The following is a 9,618-nucleotide window of genomic DNA, read 5'->3' as shown; positions in this document are numbered from 1 at the left end:
AATTTCTGCTTACAAACAGGTAGCCACTTAAAAAAAAACTTGTTTTTAAGTGTGGTTGCATGAGTAGTAATAAATGATGATGTATTTACTAGTGTTAACAGTAATCACGTCAACATATCTTGTAAACTGACTCGTTCCACACCATTTCGAAAAAAGAATCTCTCAAACGCACTATGAAATATGGAACTGACTAACTAAATAACTCACAACTATTATTCCATTCACAAATCCGCATGACCAGGGTCGTGATGTAGTCACGGACACCGTGTCTGGTGCGCCATATAACGGTGGCCACTACAGTTTGGCAACGTTCGGTGCGGTCGCAGCCTCCACACGCGTCCACAACAGCCATCGCGATGTCGTACCGCTGAAATACGACCCGTTGTGTGTCTGGGCTTGTCGTGAAACTGGCTTTCCAGGGAGCGAGCGGAAGCGAACACTGTAAGACTGCAACAACCTGACTTGAACTGTCCGCCATGTTTTCCCCAAAGTACAGGATACCCATACTTGTCTACATACGAGTCGCGATGTGAGTGGAGATTTCCAATCAAATGTATTGAAGAATTTGGGTAAATATGGCAGCCTGCTCAGCTGCGAACCGTATTGCAAAAATGTCTTTTGCATGTATAGATTTCCTAGCGACCCTGAATGAAGAAAAAGACGGGCGTTATTAGGCTGCCCGAGGGACACCTGGAAACCACCCGGCGCTCAGTTGTGTTTTTGTAAATATACATCAATATTTTTTAATAAAAGTAGTTACTAACTTGAAACCAGTTTTACACAATTGCGTTTCTTCCCAGTCGAAAACTGTGCTGAAGCAGTTCGTCTCAAATTTTTTCGATTCCTGAGATATTTTCGCAGTTGGCAAGATGGAGCGGAATATTTTTTATGTATTTATACTCCTTATCGTAAACATACATACACAAACTGAATAATATTTAACCCCATTTCTTATATAGGCACGATAGAACGTGTGATGATTCAGATGTTTTTATACCGAATTGGCTATTATGACGGAACCTGCACAAGTAACATAATCTTCAAAGAGTAAAGTTTTTACCACAATTCAACAAGCAGCAAACCTGTCATAAAGTACATAAAACGAATACTGGTTAAATGATAGTTGAAACTATTAATAAAAATTCGTTTCACTGCAAGGTGAAACTATACTTTCGCCCACCTCTGTACAAAAAGAACGTGGCATTTCTGTACCACCTTTTCAATAAAAATAAACACCTCCCTTACTAGTGGCTACATACAGGCAAAATTAATAAACAGCCATAGGTTGTTACTGTATAACATCCATATTTGACGACGTTGGTACCTAATTCTTAACTCATCAAATTTAATATTTACAAACTAACACACTACGTTTCAACAGCCATGCAATATTATATTTCAATTTTTTCTGTTATATGAAAAGAGCATTCTAAATATCTCTATAAACATTAATCACTGTTTGGTTCACATTATAGTGTAATATCAAATATTTTATAAGAAACACCGTAAAAAGATGCGTTAATAGGTTAATCACCCACAAGGTAAAGATTGTTGAATCCTCAGAGACGGGAAACGTATGGCAGACAACTCAGCCTGTTATACAGGAGCTCTGGAAAACTAGCATTCGTAGACGATTCGCCGCTATTTACTAAAATTCGCTCTTGGGTGTGACCAAGCCTTTACAGCGGAGCGATCTACCGTACTGCAGTGGAATGCTCCTGAAAAGCAGTGAAGCTCACGTAAAAGCTGGTTGAAACCTAAAACAGACCAGCTGTTATACAATTTTTATTTACTTTTTACAGAAGGCTAATTCCGTTCACCCTTTTATACGTTCAGATTGGGAAAGAAACTCCAAACTTTTGGTTTACCAAATAACATCTCCTGTTGTGACCTTTAGTTCTAATAAATAAAGTTATTCCACATGAACAACAATGTATGAATACTTCTTTCCGTTACTGTACATACAGTTTCTAACTTTAATACTTAACTTGTTGTGTAAATCCCTTTACCGTATCATTATACACTGAAGCGCCAAAGAAACTGATGTAGGCATGCGTATTCAAATACAGAGGTACGTAAACAGGCAGAATACGACGCTGCGGTCAGCAACGCCTATATAAGACAAGTGTATGCGCAGTTCTTAGATCGGTTACTGTTGCTACACTGGCAGGTTATCAAGATTTAAGTGAGTTTGAACGTGGTGTTACAGTCGGCGCACCAGCGATGGGACACAACGTCTCCGAGGTAGCGACGAAGTAGGGATTTTCCCGTACGACTATTTTACGAGTGTACCGTGAATATCACGTAAAATATAAAATCTCTGACATCTCTGGGGCAGGAAAAAGATCCTGCAACAACGGGACCTACGACAACTGAAGGGAATCGTTCAACGTGACAGAAGTGCAACTCTTCCGCAAATTGCTGTAAATTTCAAGCTGGGCAAGTGTCAGCGTGCGAAGCATTTAACGAACCATCATCGAAATCGGCTTTCGAAGGCGAAGGCTCACTCGTGGACCCTTGACGGCTCGACGACACACAGCTTTACGCCTCGCCTGGGCCCGTCAGCACCGACTTGGACTAGTGATGACTGGAAAATGTTGCCTGGTCGGACGTGTATCGTTTCAAATTGTATAGAGCGGATGGACGTGTACGGGTATGAAGACAACCTCATGCATCCATGGACCCTGCATGTCGGCAGGGGCCTGTTCAAGCTGGTGGAGGATCTTGCAGTGTGCAGTTGGAGTGATATGGGACTCCTGATAGTCTAGATACGACTCTGACAGGTGAAACGCACGTAAGCATCCTGTCTGATCACCTGCGTCCATTCATGTCCATTGTGCATTCCGGCTGACTTGGACAATTCCAGCAGGACAATGCGACGCCCCACACGTCCAGAATTGCTACAGAGTGGCTGCGGGAACAATGTTCTGTGTCTAAACACTTCCGCCGTCCTCTAGACTCGTCAGAAATGAACATTATTGAGCATATCTGGAATGCCTTGCAACGTACTGTTCTCCACCCCGTCGTACTCTTATGGATTTAGGGACAGCCCTGCAGGATTCATGGTGTCAGTTCCCTCCAGCACCACTCCAGTCATTAGTCGAGTCCATGGCACGTCGTGTTGCGGTTCCTCTACCTGCTCGTGGGGCCCCTGCACGATATTAGGCGGCTGTACGAGTTTCTTTGGATCTTTAGTATAATTTAAATACTTACTGTGTTAAACCTTTAACGTAACATTGTGCCTCTTACTGAGTAGGTTATGATATTATTTAAAAAAAATTAGGTCAGTAATCACATGAAATCCTGAAAATCAAATTCTTGTTGCCCTCGGTAGCTATCAGATAGGCTGACTGCAACCGAGGTCTTCTGCGTAGAACCAGGTTAGACGTTTACTGATGGGTAATTTAGTTAATTATTTTATACAGCGTGTTTCCGTAACAGGGTGCTAAAATTTAACAGGGCAGCATAGGGAATACTCCACGGAACATTTGGAGGTAGGAAACTTGGGGTTTGAGAAACAAGCTTAAGGAGATATGGAAGCAAACTTGTCTACCGCTTTGTCTAGCATTACTGTTCTCCATCTTATTTACAACTAACGAGCGTACTAGTTTACACTTGCTGTGCTGTCTGTTTACATGAATATTCTTTACGAGGAGGACGAGCCTTATTACTAAGAAGTATCTCCTGGTCGCTGGATTGGAAGGCCTATTCCATGGCCTGCGAGGTCACATGACCTTCACTGCCGTTGTACAGGGTGTTTCTCAGCTCATGTTACACATTTATGGAGGTTGTAGAAGACACTTAGTGCATCATGTTCTACATTGAGCGCATGTCTGAAAACGTCATCCAACGACGCCAGAGAGAGTCACAGTTATTGGCACTGGAGCCTGTAAATGTATGTATATCTAGGACGATTACGTGATGATGGTACAAACTTTCACGGATGACGGAGAAGGATACATTTATCAACTTGAGGTAAGGGTTCCTGTTTGGGAAACGAACGAGTCGAGAGTTACAAGTGAAAGTATTCTGGTATCTCTGACAGTGGAATAAATTTAGTAGTACATTTGTCGTTAAGATTTTACGGTAGGCAACTTTCATAAATGGCTGTATGGACCAAACCAAGGAAAAATCTAGTACACATGGGCTCTAAAATGCATACTCGAGGATCGATGAATACTTGTTCATCTCCGCTACTGCGGAAATCTCTATTGAACAAGTGCTCAAAGCTCTTAAGATATGCATTTTAGAACCCATGTTACTACATATTTTTACCTTTTTTGGTTCCTAGTGCCACATCTGAAAGTTTCATACCCTGCAATCTTAGCAATAACCGTACCAGTACGAGTTCCACTCTCAGTGGTATCAGAATAACAGTTTTCGCCTAAAATTTATGAGTAGTTCGTTCCCGGTACAGGGACCCTAATCTCAAATTAATACATTTATAGTTCTCCATACAGGCAATACTGACTCTACGACTTATCTTAGAAAATAGATTAAGGAAAGGCAAACCTACGTTTCTAGGATTTGTAGACTTAGAGAAAGCTTTTGACAATGTTGACTGGAATACTCTCTTTCAAATTCTGAAGGTGGCTGGGGTAAAATACAGGGAGTGAAAGGCTATTCACAATTTGTACAGAAACCAGATGGCAGCTATAAGAGTCAAGGAGTATGAAAGGGAAGCAGTGGATGGGAAGGGAGTGAGACATGGTTGTAGCCTATCCCCGATGTTATTCAATCTGTATATTGAGCAAGCAATAAAGGAAACAAAAGAAAAATTCGGAGTAGGAGCCATGGAGAAGAAATAAAAACTTTGAGGTTCGCCGATGACATTGTAATTCTGTCAGAGGCAGCAAAGGACTTGGAAAAGCAGCTGAACGGAATGGACAGTGTCTTGAAAGGAGGATATAAGATGAACATCAACAAAAGCAAAACGAGGATAATGGAATGTAGTCGAATTAAGTCGGGTGATGCTGAGGGAATTAGATTAGGAAATGAGACACTTAAAGTAGTAAAGGTGTTTTGCTATTTGGGGAGCAAAATAACTGATGATGGTCGAAGTAGAGAAGATATAAAATGTAGACTGGCAGTGGCAAGCAAAGCGTTTCTGAAGAAGAGAAATTTGTTAACATCGAGTATAGATTTGTCAGGAAGTCGTTTCTGAAAGTATCTGTATGGAGTGTAGCCAGTATGGAAGTGAAACATGGACGATAAGTAGTTTGGACAAGAAGAGAATAGAAGCTTTCGAAATGTGGTGCTACAGAAGAATGTTGAAGATTAGGTGGGTAGATCACGTAACTAATGAGGAGGTATTGAATAGAATTGGGGAGAAGAGGAGTTTGTGGCACAACTTGACTACAAGAAGGGATCGGTTGGTAGGACATGTTCTGAGGCATTAAGGGATCACTAATTTAGTACTGGAGGGCAGCGTGGAGGGTAAAAGTGGTAGAGGGAGACCAAGAGATGAATACACTAAGCAGATTGAGAAGGATGTAGGTTGCAGTAGGTACTGGGAGATGAAGAATCTTGCATAGGATAGAGAAGCATGGAAAGCTGCATCAAACCAGTCTCAGGACTGAAGACAACAACAACAACAACTTCTCCATCACCCTAGAAAGTTTGTAACATCATAACGGACCCGCCCTTTATACACAGTATATACACTTACAGGCGTCGGCGCCTGTAATTCTGACGCTCTGCAGCGTCGTTGAATGATGTTTTCGGACATGGGTTCCTGTGTAAAACTTGATCTACTATGTCCACTCTACTACCTCTAGGAGCGCGCAAGGTGAATTGTGAAACGTCGTGTTTAAATTTTCATAGGCCGCAACAACAATGAACACGAACAACGCCAGTACAGTCTGGTAGCCGTTCTCCCTGTTACAGAGAACTGCAGCTATAATCATTTACAGACCAGACGAAGCAGAGGCAGTTACGCTGACATTCGATCGTGTCTTCATGGTGCTTCTCCTTTTTTATGTCACGCCGTGTAGATGGCATCACACCAACGTACTTTGCATGATCGCGCTGAAATGCTGATCAGTTCCACAGCCATGCGCGTAGCGCGGTCGATGCGAATGTAACGTTTGTTACGTGGTGTTCCAGTTTCAAAAGCCAGCTGTGTAGCACTGTAGTAGGGAGGGTAAGACTCGTTTCACAACACTGAATATCGACGACCGCATGATCGGCTATCGAGTTTGTGACAAGGAAGAATACGAATGTTGTTGCTCCTCGGTTCACTCGCTGCAGTTTAAGTTGTCCTCTTGTGGTCCTGCCTAACCACGGAGTCGGAAATCGCTAAATATTTATAAATGATAGTTAACTGAAACCCTCAGCTGCCTACAGGTATTGTTGATATACCTCGATGGGGACAGCTGAAAATGTGTGTCCCGACCGGGACTCGAACCCGGAATCTCCTGCTTACATGGCAGACGCTCTATCCATCTGAGCCACCGAGGACACAGACGAATAGCGCGACCGCAGGGACGTATCGCTTGCACGCTTCCCGTGAGACCCACATTCCCAACTGTCCACAATCTACACACGTAATGTACCTAATAGATATTTGCCCATCCACTCATTACTCGCGCACACTAAGGTGACGATCCCCATAAGAGTTCAGGCAACTTGTGCGTATTCGCACAGACGAAGATCAATGGCTGGGTCGCCTTTAACTATATACAGGGTGTTTCAAAAATGACCGGTATATTTGAAACGGCAATAAAAACTAAACGAGCAGCGATAGAAATACACCGTTTGTTGCAATATGCTTGGGACAACAGTACATTTTCAGGCGGACAAACTTTCAAAATTACAGTAGTTACAATTGCCAACAACAGATGGCGCTGCAAGTGATGTGAAAGATATAGAAGACAACGCAGTCTGTGGGTGCGCCATTCTGTACGTCGTCTTTCTGCTGTAAGCGTGTGCTGTTCACAACGTGGACGTGTGCTGTGGACAACATGGTTTATTCCTTAGAACAGAGGATTTTTCTGGTGTTGGAATTCCACCGCCTAGAACACAGTGTTGTTGCAACAAGACGAAGTTTTCAACGGAGGTTTAATGTAACCAAAGGACCGAAAAGCGATACAATAAAGGATCTGTTTGAAAAATTTCAACGGACTGGGAACATGACGGATGAACGTGCTGGAAAGGTAGGGCGACCGCATACGGCAACCACAGATGGCAACGCGCAGCTAGTGCAGCAGGTGATCCGACAGCGGCCTCGGGTTTCCGTTCGCCGTGTTGCAGCTGCGGTCCAAATGACGCCAACGTCCACGTATCGTCTCGTGCGCCAGAGTTTACAGCTCTATCCATACAAAATTCAAACGCGGCAACCCCTCAGCGCCGCTACCATTGCTGCACGAGAGACATTCGCTAATGATATAGTGCACAGGATTGATGACGGCGATATGCATGTGGGCAGCATTTGGTTTACTGACGAAGCTTATTTTTACCTGGACGGCTTCGTCAATAAACAGAACTGGCGCATATGGGGAACCGAAAAGCCCCATGTTGCAGTCCCATCGTCCCTGCATCCTCAAAAAGTACTGGTCTGGGCCGCCATTTCTTCCAAAGGAATCATTGGCCCATTTTTCAGATCCGAAACGATTACTGCATCTCGCTATCTGGACATTCTTCGTGAATTTGTGGCGGTACAAACTGCCTTAGACGACACTGCGAACACCTCGTGGTTTATGCAAGATGGTGCCCGGCCACATCGCACGGCCGACGTCTTTAATTTCCTGAATGAATATTTCGATGATCGTGGTATTGCTTTGGGCTATCCGAAAGATACAGGAGGCGGCGTGGATTGGCCTCCCTATTCGCCAGACATGAACCCCTGTGACTTCTTTCTGTGGGGACACGTGAAAGGCCAGGTGTACCGCCAGAATCCAGAAACAATTGAACAGCTGAAGCAGTACATCTCATCTGCATGTGAAGCCATTCCGCCAGACACGTTGTCAAAGGTTTCGGGTAATTTCATTCAGAGACTACGCCATCTTATTGCTACGCATGGTGGATATATGGAAATTATCGTACTATAGAGTTTCCCAGACCGCAGCGCCATCTGTTGTTGACAATTGTAACTACTGTAATTTCGAAAGTTTGTCTGACTGAAAATGTACTGTTGTCCCAAGCATATTGCAGCAAACGGTGTATTTCTATCGCTGCTCGTTTAGTTTGTATTGCCGTTTCAAATATACCGGTCATTTTTGAAACACCCTGTATATGAAGATAGTAACTGTTCTCGAAAGAACAGATAGCACTCGTGACCGTGCAGCTTCTCTAGAATGAATGATAATTAATCGAAACCCTCAGCTGCGGTGGGTCTGACGGGAAGCGTGCAAGGGATAAGTCCCTGCAGTCGCGCTATTCATCTGTGTCCTCGGTGGCTCAGGTGGGCACATTGAATGTGTAGCGCAGACGTTAGCGTAATGGAATGTGAACTATATGACGTTACTGCCGGCACGGAAGCTGAGCGTGTTCCGTCAGAGGGCTGCTCGCCGTCTGTAGTAAAAAAAACTGAGTAAAGGAATCAACGATCAACTTGAACGGATGTCTTGTGACGTCCGCCCAGAACAAACGCAACGAACAATAACGAACAAAATGAAAAAAAAAAGAAAATCTATAGAGCGTCTGCCCTGTAAGCAGGAGCTCCCGGGTTCGAGTCCCGGTCGGGGAACACATTTTCAGCTGTCCCCATCGAGTTATCTCAACAACACCTATCGTCATCTGAGGGTTTCAATTAATTATCATTTATTCTAGAGAAGCCACACGGTCATCAATGGTATTCGTTCTTTCGAAAACAGTTACTATATCATCATCATCATCATCATCATTTAAGACTGATTATGCCTTTCAGCATTCAGTCTGGAGCATAGCCCCCCCCCCCCCTTATACAGTTCCTCCATGATCCCCTATTCAGTGCTAACATTGGTGCCTCTTCTGATGTTAAACCTATTACTCCAAAATCATTCTTAACCGAATCCAGGTACCTTCTCCTCGGTCTGCCCCGACTCCTCCTACCCTCTACTGCTGAATCCATGAGTCTCTTGGGTAACCTTGCTTCTCCCATGCGTGTAACATGACCCCACCATCTAAGCCTGTTCGCCCTGACTGCTACATCTACAGAGTTCATTCCCAGTTTTTCTTTGATTTCCTCATTGTGGACACCCTCCTGCCATTGTTCCCATCTACTAGTACCTGCAATCATCCTAGCTACTTTCATATCCGTAACCTCTACCTTGTTGATAAGGTAACCTGAATCCACCCAGCTTTCGCTCCCATACAACAAAGTTGTTCGAAAGATTGAACGGTGCACAGATAACTTAGTCTTGGTACTGACTTCCTTCTTGCAGAAGAGAGTAGATCGCAGCTGAGCGCTCACTGCATTAGCTTTGCTACACCTCGCTTCCAGTTCTTTCACTATGTTGCCATCCTGTGAGAATATGCATCCTAAGTACTTGAAACCGTCCACCTGTTCTAACTTTGTTCCTCCTATTTGGCACTCAATCCGTTTATATTTCTTTCCCACTGACATTACTTTCGTTTTGGAGATGCTAATTTTCATACCATAGTACTTACATTTCTGATCTAGCTCTGAAATATTACTTT

General features: G+C 43.7%; 1 non-coding gene across 1 annotated transcript; it reads right to left on the bottom strand.

The window, feature by feature from the left end:
* Window positions 1–6,385: 6,385 nt before the first annotated feature.
* Window positions 6,386–6,460, bottom strand: Trnat-ugu (transfer RNA threonine (anticodon UGU)). The gene has a single exon. It is a non-coding gene; the product is annotated as a tRNA-Thr (tRNA).
* Window positions 6,461–9,618: the final 3,158 nt, after the last annotated feature.

This window comes from Schistocerca cancellata, chromosome 10, assembly GCF_023864275.1.
Source record: "Schistocerca cancellata isolate TAMUIC-IGC-003103 chromosome 10, iqSchCanc2.1, whole genome shotgun sequence".
NCBI classification, from domain to species: Eukaryota; Metazoa; Arthropoda; class Insecta; order Orthoptera; family Acrididae; genus Schistocerca; species Schistocerca cancellata.
The sequence above is the reverse complement of the archived record's forward strand: the minus strand, read 5'-3'. Positions and strand labels throughout refer to the sequence as shown.